The 7,154-nt window shown below is 44.5% G+C and overlaps 1 protein-coding gene across 9 annotated transcripts in view; it reads left to right on the top strand.

Moving 5' to 3' along the window:
- The first annotated feature begins 6 nt into the window (after positions 1 to 6).
- Positions 7 to 7,154, top strand: part of BCL2L13 (BCL2-like 13 (apoptosis facilitator)) — a 212,771-nt gene continuing 205,623 nt past the window's right edge. For 8 of the 9 annotated variants that reach the window (XM_005882183.2, XM_005882187.2, XM_005882186.2 and 5 more), the window contains exon 1: positions 7 to 147. The gene's annotated coding sequence lies outside the window, so the exon portion shown is untranslated. The other variant, XM_005882178.2, reaches the window with a different exon arrangement.

Genomic DNA, 7,154 nt, shown 5'->3' with positions numbered 1-7,154 from the left:
CGCCGCGGTGACCCAACCTCCCAACATGGCGGTAGCGGTAGGCTAGGGCAGCGGGTCGAAGCCACCATCACCCCTGGAGGACCCTGTTGGAAACAACTGCCCCCGCCGCCTCTTCTTTCTTTTCTTCTGGGTCAGGCACTGTGTCAGGTGAGGGGCCTGGGGTTCCGGGCAGGCGGAGCTAGTCCTCACCCAGCTTCTCAGGCGGTTTTCACTGTGTAGGAAGGTGTCCGGAGCCGGTGCCGAACCACCGGCTCCTCAGTAGTTCCGACGCCGCCGGAGTGTCAGTGATAGTGTGGCCGTGACTGTGCAAGTGCGCGCGTCCCGGCTCCTTCTCCCGGGCGTCCTCGGAGCGGAAAGGGCCCATCTCATTGTAACTGCACCTACCTGTCCACCGCGAACGCTCGTGGAGCGGGCTTTCTGAGTGCTGCGGGAGGCGAAGGAGGTCGGCTCCTGCTGTGCACCTTCACACACAAATCCGGCTCCATTTTTGGAACAGGGCTGGGGAATGTGGACATCTTTTGGGTGAGGAAGAGGTATTTTTCTTGTGATTTGTTTAGAATGATTATAGATTAGCTCTGCCAATCCTGGTAGTTTCTGGTGTTAGAATTTTTTAAATCCTCTCTTCATTGATGTCCTGACACCATTATTATTATTATTATTATTATTATCATTATATTTTTTCAGAAAACCTTCCTTATCCTTGGAGGCAATGCAACTCACAGTGTGTCGTTTCTACCTATGATTTGTATCCTTTCACCATTTCAAGGAGACCCCAAGTTTTTTTCCTTCGTAACCAACTATGAAGGAAAGCTGCTAGACTTTTTGAATTGAGGCTTTACCCTAGGGTGAAAATTGGACGGATTTGGACAGTTGTTCACAGGCTGGTTTATCCAAAATAGATCTCACTGTGTTTATTTAGAAGTTTTAGCTAAACTGATAACATCCCCTTTTATATTATATAAAGTAAAACAGACAGAAAGTCTTTTTGCCAAATTGTCAGTAAGATTTCCCCTGGAGGTTTGTGGTAAACCAGAATGTTGATCTCTGCCCTGACTTGTGTGACCTTGGATGAGTTGCCATACCCTTATAATACCTTCTTTTTTTTTTTCTTTTTTAGCTCCCAGAAAATTAAGCAAATGTTTGTATAGGTAGTGAACTGTTTCTACTTCATATACACAGTTGGATACATATACATTGCACATTGATACCTGCAAATTGAAAATATTCATACCATTATGAAAAATGTTTTGTTTTGTCTTGTTAATCCTCATCTGAGGATATTTTTTACATTGATTTTTAGAGAGAGTGGAAGGAAGGAAAAGAGAGAGAGAGAGAGAGAGATTGGTTGCCTCCGGCACAGGCTCTAACTGGGGCCAGGAATCAGACCTGCAACCCAGGTACGTGCCCTTGACAGGGAATCAAACCTGAGACCCTTCAGTGCTTGGGCCAACGCTCTAACCATTGGGCCACATCAGCCCAGGCATGACATAGTCTTCATTTGATGATAGGCTACTAAGGATTTTTTTTTTGCTACTAAAGGATTTTGAAAATGCTTTAACTCTTGATTAGTCAGGTACTATTCTCAGTCGCCCCTCCCCCCAAAGACTTCTTTTCTTTTCTTTTCTTTTTTTTAAAAAAAATATATTTTATTGATTTTTTACAGAGAGGAAGGGAGAGGGATAGAGAGTTAGAAACATCGATGAGAGAGAAACACTGATCAGCTGCCTCCTGCACACTCCCTACTGGGAATGTGCCCGCAACCAAGGTACATGCCCTTGACCGGAATCGAACCTGGGATCCTTGAGTCCGCAGGCTGATGCTCTATCCACTGAGCCAAACCAGTTAGGGCAAGACTTACTTTCTTATGGAGGATTGTACCCCAATAGTTGAGTTCAGTGGAAGGATATGTAAGGTTGTGTCCCACCAGATTAGTAAAGAAAAGATGTACTCATGAGCACATCAGTTAATCAAGATTTACTCAATATCATATACTAAGCTTTGAGGAGAAGTGATTTACAATAATAATAATCATTGTTTTATTTATTTATTTAAATTTTAAATATTTATTGTTGAGAGTATTACAGATGTCCCCCTTTTCCACCCATTGCCCTCCTCCACCTGGTTTCCAACCTATCCCAGGTCTTCAACACCCTACTGTCTGGATCCATAGGTATAATCTTTGTTTACTCTCTGCCTGCTCCCCACTCACCTTTCCTCTGAGATGTGTCAGTCTGTTCTATGCTTTCATGCCACTGATTCTATTTTATTCACCAGTTTATTTTCATTAGATTTCTTGCTCGTTTATTTTGATTCACTTGTTGATAGATATGTATATGTTGCCATTTTATTCATATTTTTTATTTCTTCTTCCTCCTCCTCCTCTTAAAGAACTAGAGGCCCAGTGCATGAAATTCGTGCACGGGGGAGGGGGGGTGTCCCTCAGCCCGGCCTGCACCCCCAATCTTCTGGGACCCCTTGGGGGATGTCTGACTGCCGGTTTAGGCCTGATCCAGGGATCGGGCCTAAACTGGCAGTTGGACATCCCTCTCACAATCGGGACCGCTGGCTCCTAACCGCTTGCCTGCCTGCCTGCCAGATTGCCTCTAACCACTTCTGCCTGCCAGCCTGATCGCCCCCTAACCACTGCCCTGCCAGCCCGATCGCCCCTAAATGCCCTCCCCTGCTGGCCCGATCACTCCCAACTGCCCTCCCCTGCCGGCCATGTTGTGGCGGCCATCTTGTGACAACGTCACGTGAGGGCGTCGCGCAAGGGCATGACACCGCCTAGGCTTTTATTATATAGGATACCCTTTAACTTTTCATGTAATATTGGATTGGTTGTGATGAACTCCTTTACCTTTTTCTCGTTTGAGAAGCTCTTTATCTGACCCTCAATTCTAAATGAGAGCTTTGCTGGGTAGAGTAATCTTGGTTGTAGGTCCTTACTATTCATCACTTCTTTTCTTTCTTTCTTTCTTTCTTTCTTTCTTTCTTTCTTTCTTTCTTTCTTTCTTTCTTTCTTTGTTTCTTTCTTTCTTTCTTCCTTCCTTCCTTCCTTCCTTCCTTCCTTCCTTCCTTCCCTTCCTTCCTTCCTTTCCTTTCCTTCCTTCCTTCCTTCCTTCTTTCCTTCCTTCCTTCCTTCCTTCCTTCCTTTTAAATATATTTATCACTTTGAATATTTCTTGCCACCCAATTCTGAATTGCAAAGTGTTTATTGAGAAATCAGCTGACATTCCCACGGGAGCTCCCTTGTAGGTAACTAATTGCTTTTCTCTTGCTGCTTTTAAGATTCTCTCTGTCTTTAACCCTTGGCATTTTAATTATGATGTGTCTTGGTGTGGGCCTCTTGTTTGGGGTTCTCTGCGCTTCCTGGACTTGTAAGTCTATTTCTTTCACCAGGTAGGAGAAGTTTTCTGTCATTATTTCTTCAAATAGGTTTTCAGTATTTTGCTTTCTCTCATCTCCTTCTGGCAACCCCCATCATGCGAATGTTGGTAGGCTTGAAATTGTCCCAGAGGCTCCTTACACTATTTTCATATTTTTTTATTCTTTTTTCTTTTTGCTCTTCTAATTGGGTGTTTTTTGCTTCCTCATATTCCAAATCATTGATTTGATTCTTAGAATCCTCTACTCTACTGTTGAAACCCTGTAAATTATTCTTTATTTCACTTAGTGTATGCCTAATTTCTGACTGGTTCTTTTTCATGTCTTTGACATTCTCACTAAGATCCTTGAAAGTCTCATGGAGATCCTTGAGTAAGCTTATAACCATGGTTTTGAACTCTGTATCCAGAAGTTTGCTTGCTTTCATTTCTTTCATTTGTGACATTTTCCTTTGTCTCTGCATTTTGGTTGCTTCCCTGTGTTTGTTTCTTTGTCTCCTGGAATTGGTAGAGTGGCCTTGTGTAGGGCCCAGTGATTCAGCCTCTCCAGTCATCTGAGCTGGGCACTCTAGGTGCGACCCTGTGTGGGCTGTGTGCCCAGTCTTGTAGTTGAGCTTTGATGGCTGTTGGTGTCACTGGCTGTAGTTGACCTCCAGGAAAATTGGCTGTGAGGACCAGCTGGGACTACAGTGGGAGAGGTGCTGTACAGGAGACATCCATATGGAGCAGGACTTGCTTCAGTGGGGCTTTGGTGCTCACTGAGTCTGCCTCTTGAGTGTGTTGCTCGTGGATGTGTAGAGTTGTAACCTAGTAAGGTCTGAAGCTGTCCACTGGGTGCACTGGCTGTAGGGCCTCCAGGAAGGTGCAAAGTTAGCCACTGCCTGGGGCCACCTACAGAGGTGCAGACAGTTGTTACTTGCTATTTGTATTGGACTTGGAGGTGCTCAGGCGAGGCCCAGTTCAGAATCAAGGCAGGCTGGTGCTAGTGCCATGTCTTGGGTCTTTTATTGATAGGTTTGGGGCACGTTGTCACCAGCTTCAGCTTGTTTGAGAGATTTTAGCAAAGTCTGAAGCCTGAGCCAGTACAGGCCATTCATATGAAAAAGCTGCTGCAAGCAGGTTGAGTGGGGCTGCAAATTGGACAGAGTGGGGTGCTAGGGAATCCCCAGGGTGGAACAAACAGTATACTCCAGACTGATGGAGACTCAGATATGGCTGCTAGTCAGCCCTGCGACTGGGGAGGTCTCAGCACAGGAATAATGACCCCTGCGAGCATCCTCTGTCTGGGAGAAAGCTGCCCTGAATTCCTGCCCCGATGCCAGACAATCCAGTTTCTCCCCATAGGTGTAAGCCTCCTGGTGGTAGGATTCCAAGCAAGTTTGTGTCCAAGTTCTTTAAATGGAACACTTGGGTCTCCAGTAGCCTCCGTGTCCCTCAGCCACAATCCCCACTGGAAGTTATATGGACTTCTCTTCCCAGCTCTGGAACCCTGGGCTTGGGGAGTCTGGTGTGGGGCTGGTACCCCTTGCTTCTAACGGGTGGCCTCCACAAAGATGATCTCCCTCCCGATTAAGAAAATGCATACATGGGTGTTGGACCAGTCTGTTCCTTGCCTCCGCCCCTCCTACTAGTCTCACTGTGCTTTCTTCTTTACTTCTCTAGTTGCAGGACTTCCATTCAGCCAACTTTCAGGAGGTTCTGAATGATGATTGTTCTGCATTTTAATTGTAATATTGATGAGGTTGTGGGAGGCGACTGAGCCACACGGGCCAGGGCAGGAGTGATTCTTTTTATTTTTTAATTTATTTCATTTAATTTTTTTATCACTATTTATCCTTTCCTCTATGCCCTTTTCCCCCTCTGCCCCCTGCGCCTACAATCATCACACTGTTGTCCATGTCCATGAGTTCTCTCTCTTTTTTTTTTTCCTCAATCCCCCACTCCCCCATCTTCCTGACTGCTGTCTATGAGTTTATCTCTATTTTGCTTGGTAGTTCAGTTTGTTCATTAAATCCCACATAAGAATGAAATCATATGGTACTTGTTTTGACTGGCTTATTTCACTTAGCGTAATGTTCTCCAGATGCATCCATGTTAAGGGTAAAATTTTGTTCCTTTTTATGGCAGAGCAGTATCTATCTATATAAAAGGCTAATATGCTAAGTGTCTTTCCCACCTTCTGACCGGTCACTATGATGCGCACTGACCACCAGGGGGCAGATGCTCAATGCAGGAGCTGCTGTGACAAGCACAGAGAAACGACACTGCGGACCTGGTGTCTACAAAGCAATACTTGGCTTCCCCCAAGTGGGACACAGGCCCTGCCACCACCCCGGATTGGCAGCCCACCAAATCACAGCTGATGCTGCTGAGACCCCATGGCACAAAATGCAGCCCACAGCTCAGCCCCTCCCAGAAACAGTCGCTGTGGGTGCCAGGAATGACTTCATGTAGCAACGCCGTGCTTCCTATCCCTAGTGACGACTAGCCCCCTTGCAGTTTCTTCAGCCCAGGAACATGACTTGCTTTATAGCCAGGTGCAAACATTTTACACTGTAACCAAATGTCTGTGAACCATTTTCCCGTGCCTCATCTCATTTGATCCTCACAGAAGTCCTGGAGTAGGTAGATAGGAGACTCGGTAGAATCCTATTTTCTTTTCATTAGCCAGAAAATGGAGATTTAGAAAGTTTAGAAACTTGACCTGACTGAAAAGAAGTAAAAAATGGTGGACCTTGAAAATGACTTCAGGTTTTCTCACTGCGCAGAATATAGTCAAACACTGCTGCAGTTAAATATTTTACCCTTTGTTCTCCCTGTGTGATCTACAATAATAACTTTGTGTTAATATTTACTGCTGTGTTGCTGACAATTACCTGAAAGAGAAGTTGGGGTACTTCACTGGGCTGGAAAAAGTTTAGCTAAATCAGAAAGCAGGTCTAATTAAATAAGTTTATTCTATATATATAAAAGGCTAAGTTGACTTGCGCATGCGTGATACATATAAAGCTCTCGCTGATGCCATTTGCATGCGTGTGTTTCGATCTGTCATTGTCGATCGTGAATTTGGTTGACACTTCTATTACAGAGAAAGAGCGAATAGCAACATTAAAATATTTTTTCTAATTCATTTCCTTTCAATGTGCATGAATTCATGCACCGGGCCATTAGTTCTGTTATATAAATGTACCATAGCTCTTTTATCCACTCACCTGCTGCTGGACACTTGTGCTGCTTCCAAATCCTGGATATTGTAAATAATACTGCAATGAGCACAGGGGTACATATATTGTTTTGAATTAGTGTTTCGGATTTCTTGAGATAAATATTCAAAAGTGGAATTACTGAGTCATAAGGCAGTTCCATATTTAATTTTTTGAGGTAACTCCATACTGTTTTCCACAGTGGCTGCACCCGTCTTCATTTCCACCAACAGTGCTCTAGGTTTCCCTTTCTCCACATTCTCACCAGCACTTGTTGGTTGATTTATTGATGATAGCTATTTTGACAGGTGTGAGTTGATATTTCATTGTGGTTTTAATTTGCATTTCTCTGATGATTAGTGACCTTGAGCATCTTTCCATAGGAGTTATTCTTTATTCTCCCTCTCCCCTATCTCCCCTACCTGGGCAACCATCATTTTACTTTCTGTCTCAATTGACTCTCTGATTCTGGACATCCTATCTAATAAAGAGAGAATATGCAAATTGACCCTCATGTTGTCACAAAGATGGCGGTGCCCATAGCCACAAGATGGCGGTGCCCAGTCCC

This window comes from Myotis brandtii, unplaced genomic scaffold, assembly GCF_000412655.1.
Source record: "Myotis brandtii unplaced genomic scaffold, ASM41265v1 scaffold7, whole genome shotgun sequence".
In the NCBI taxonomy this organism is placed as follows: domain Eukaryota; kingdom Metazoa; phylum Chordata; class Mammalia; order Chiroptera; family Vespertilionidae; genus Myotis; species Myotis brandtii.
The sequence above is the reverse complement of the archived record's forward strand: the minus strand, read 5'-3'. Positions and strand labels throughout refer to the sequence as shown.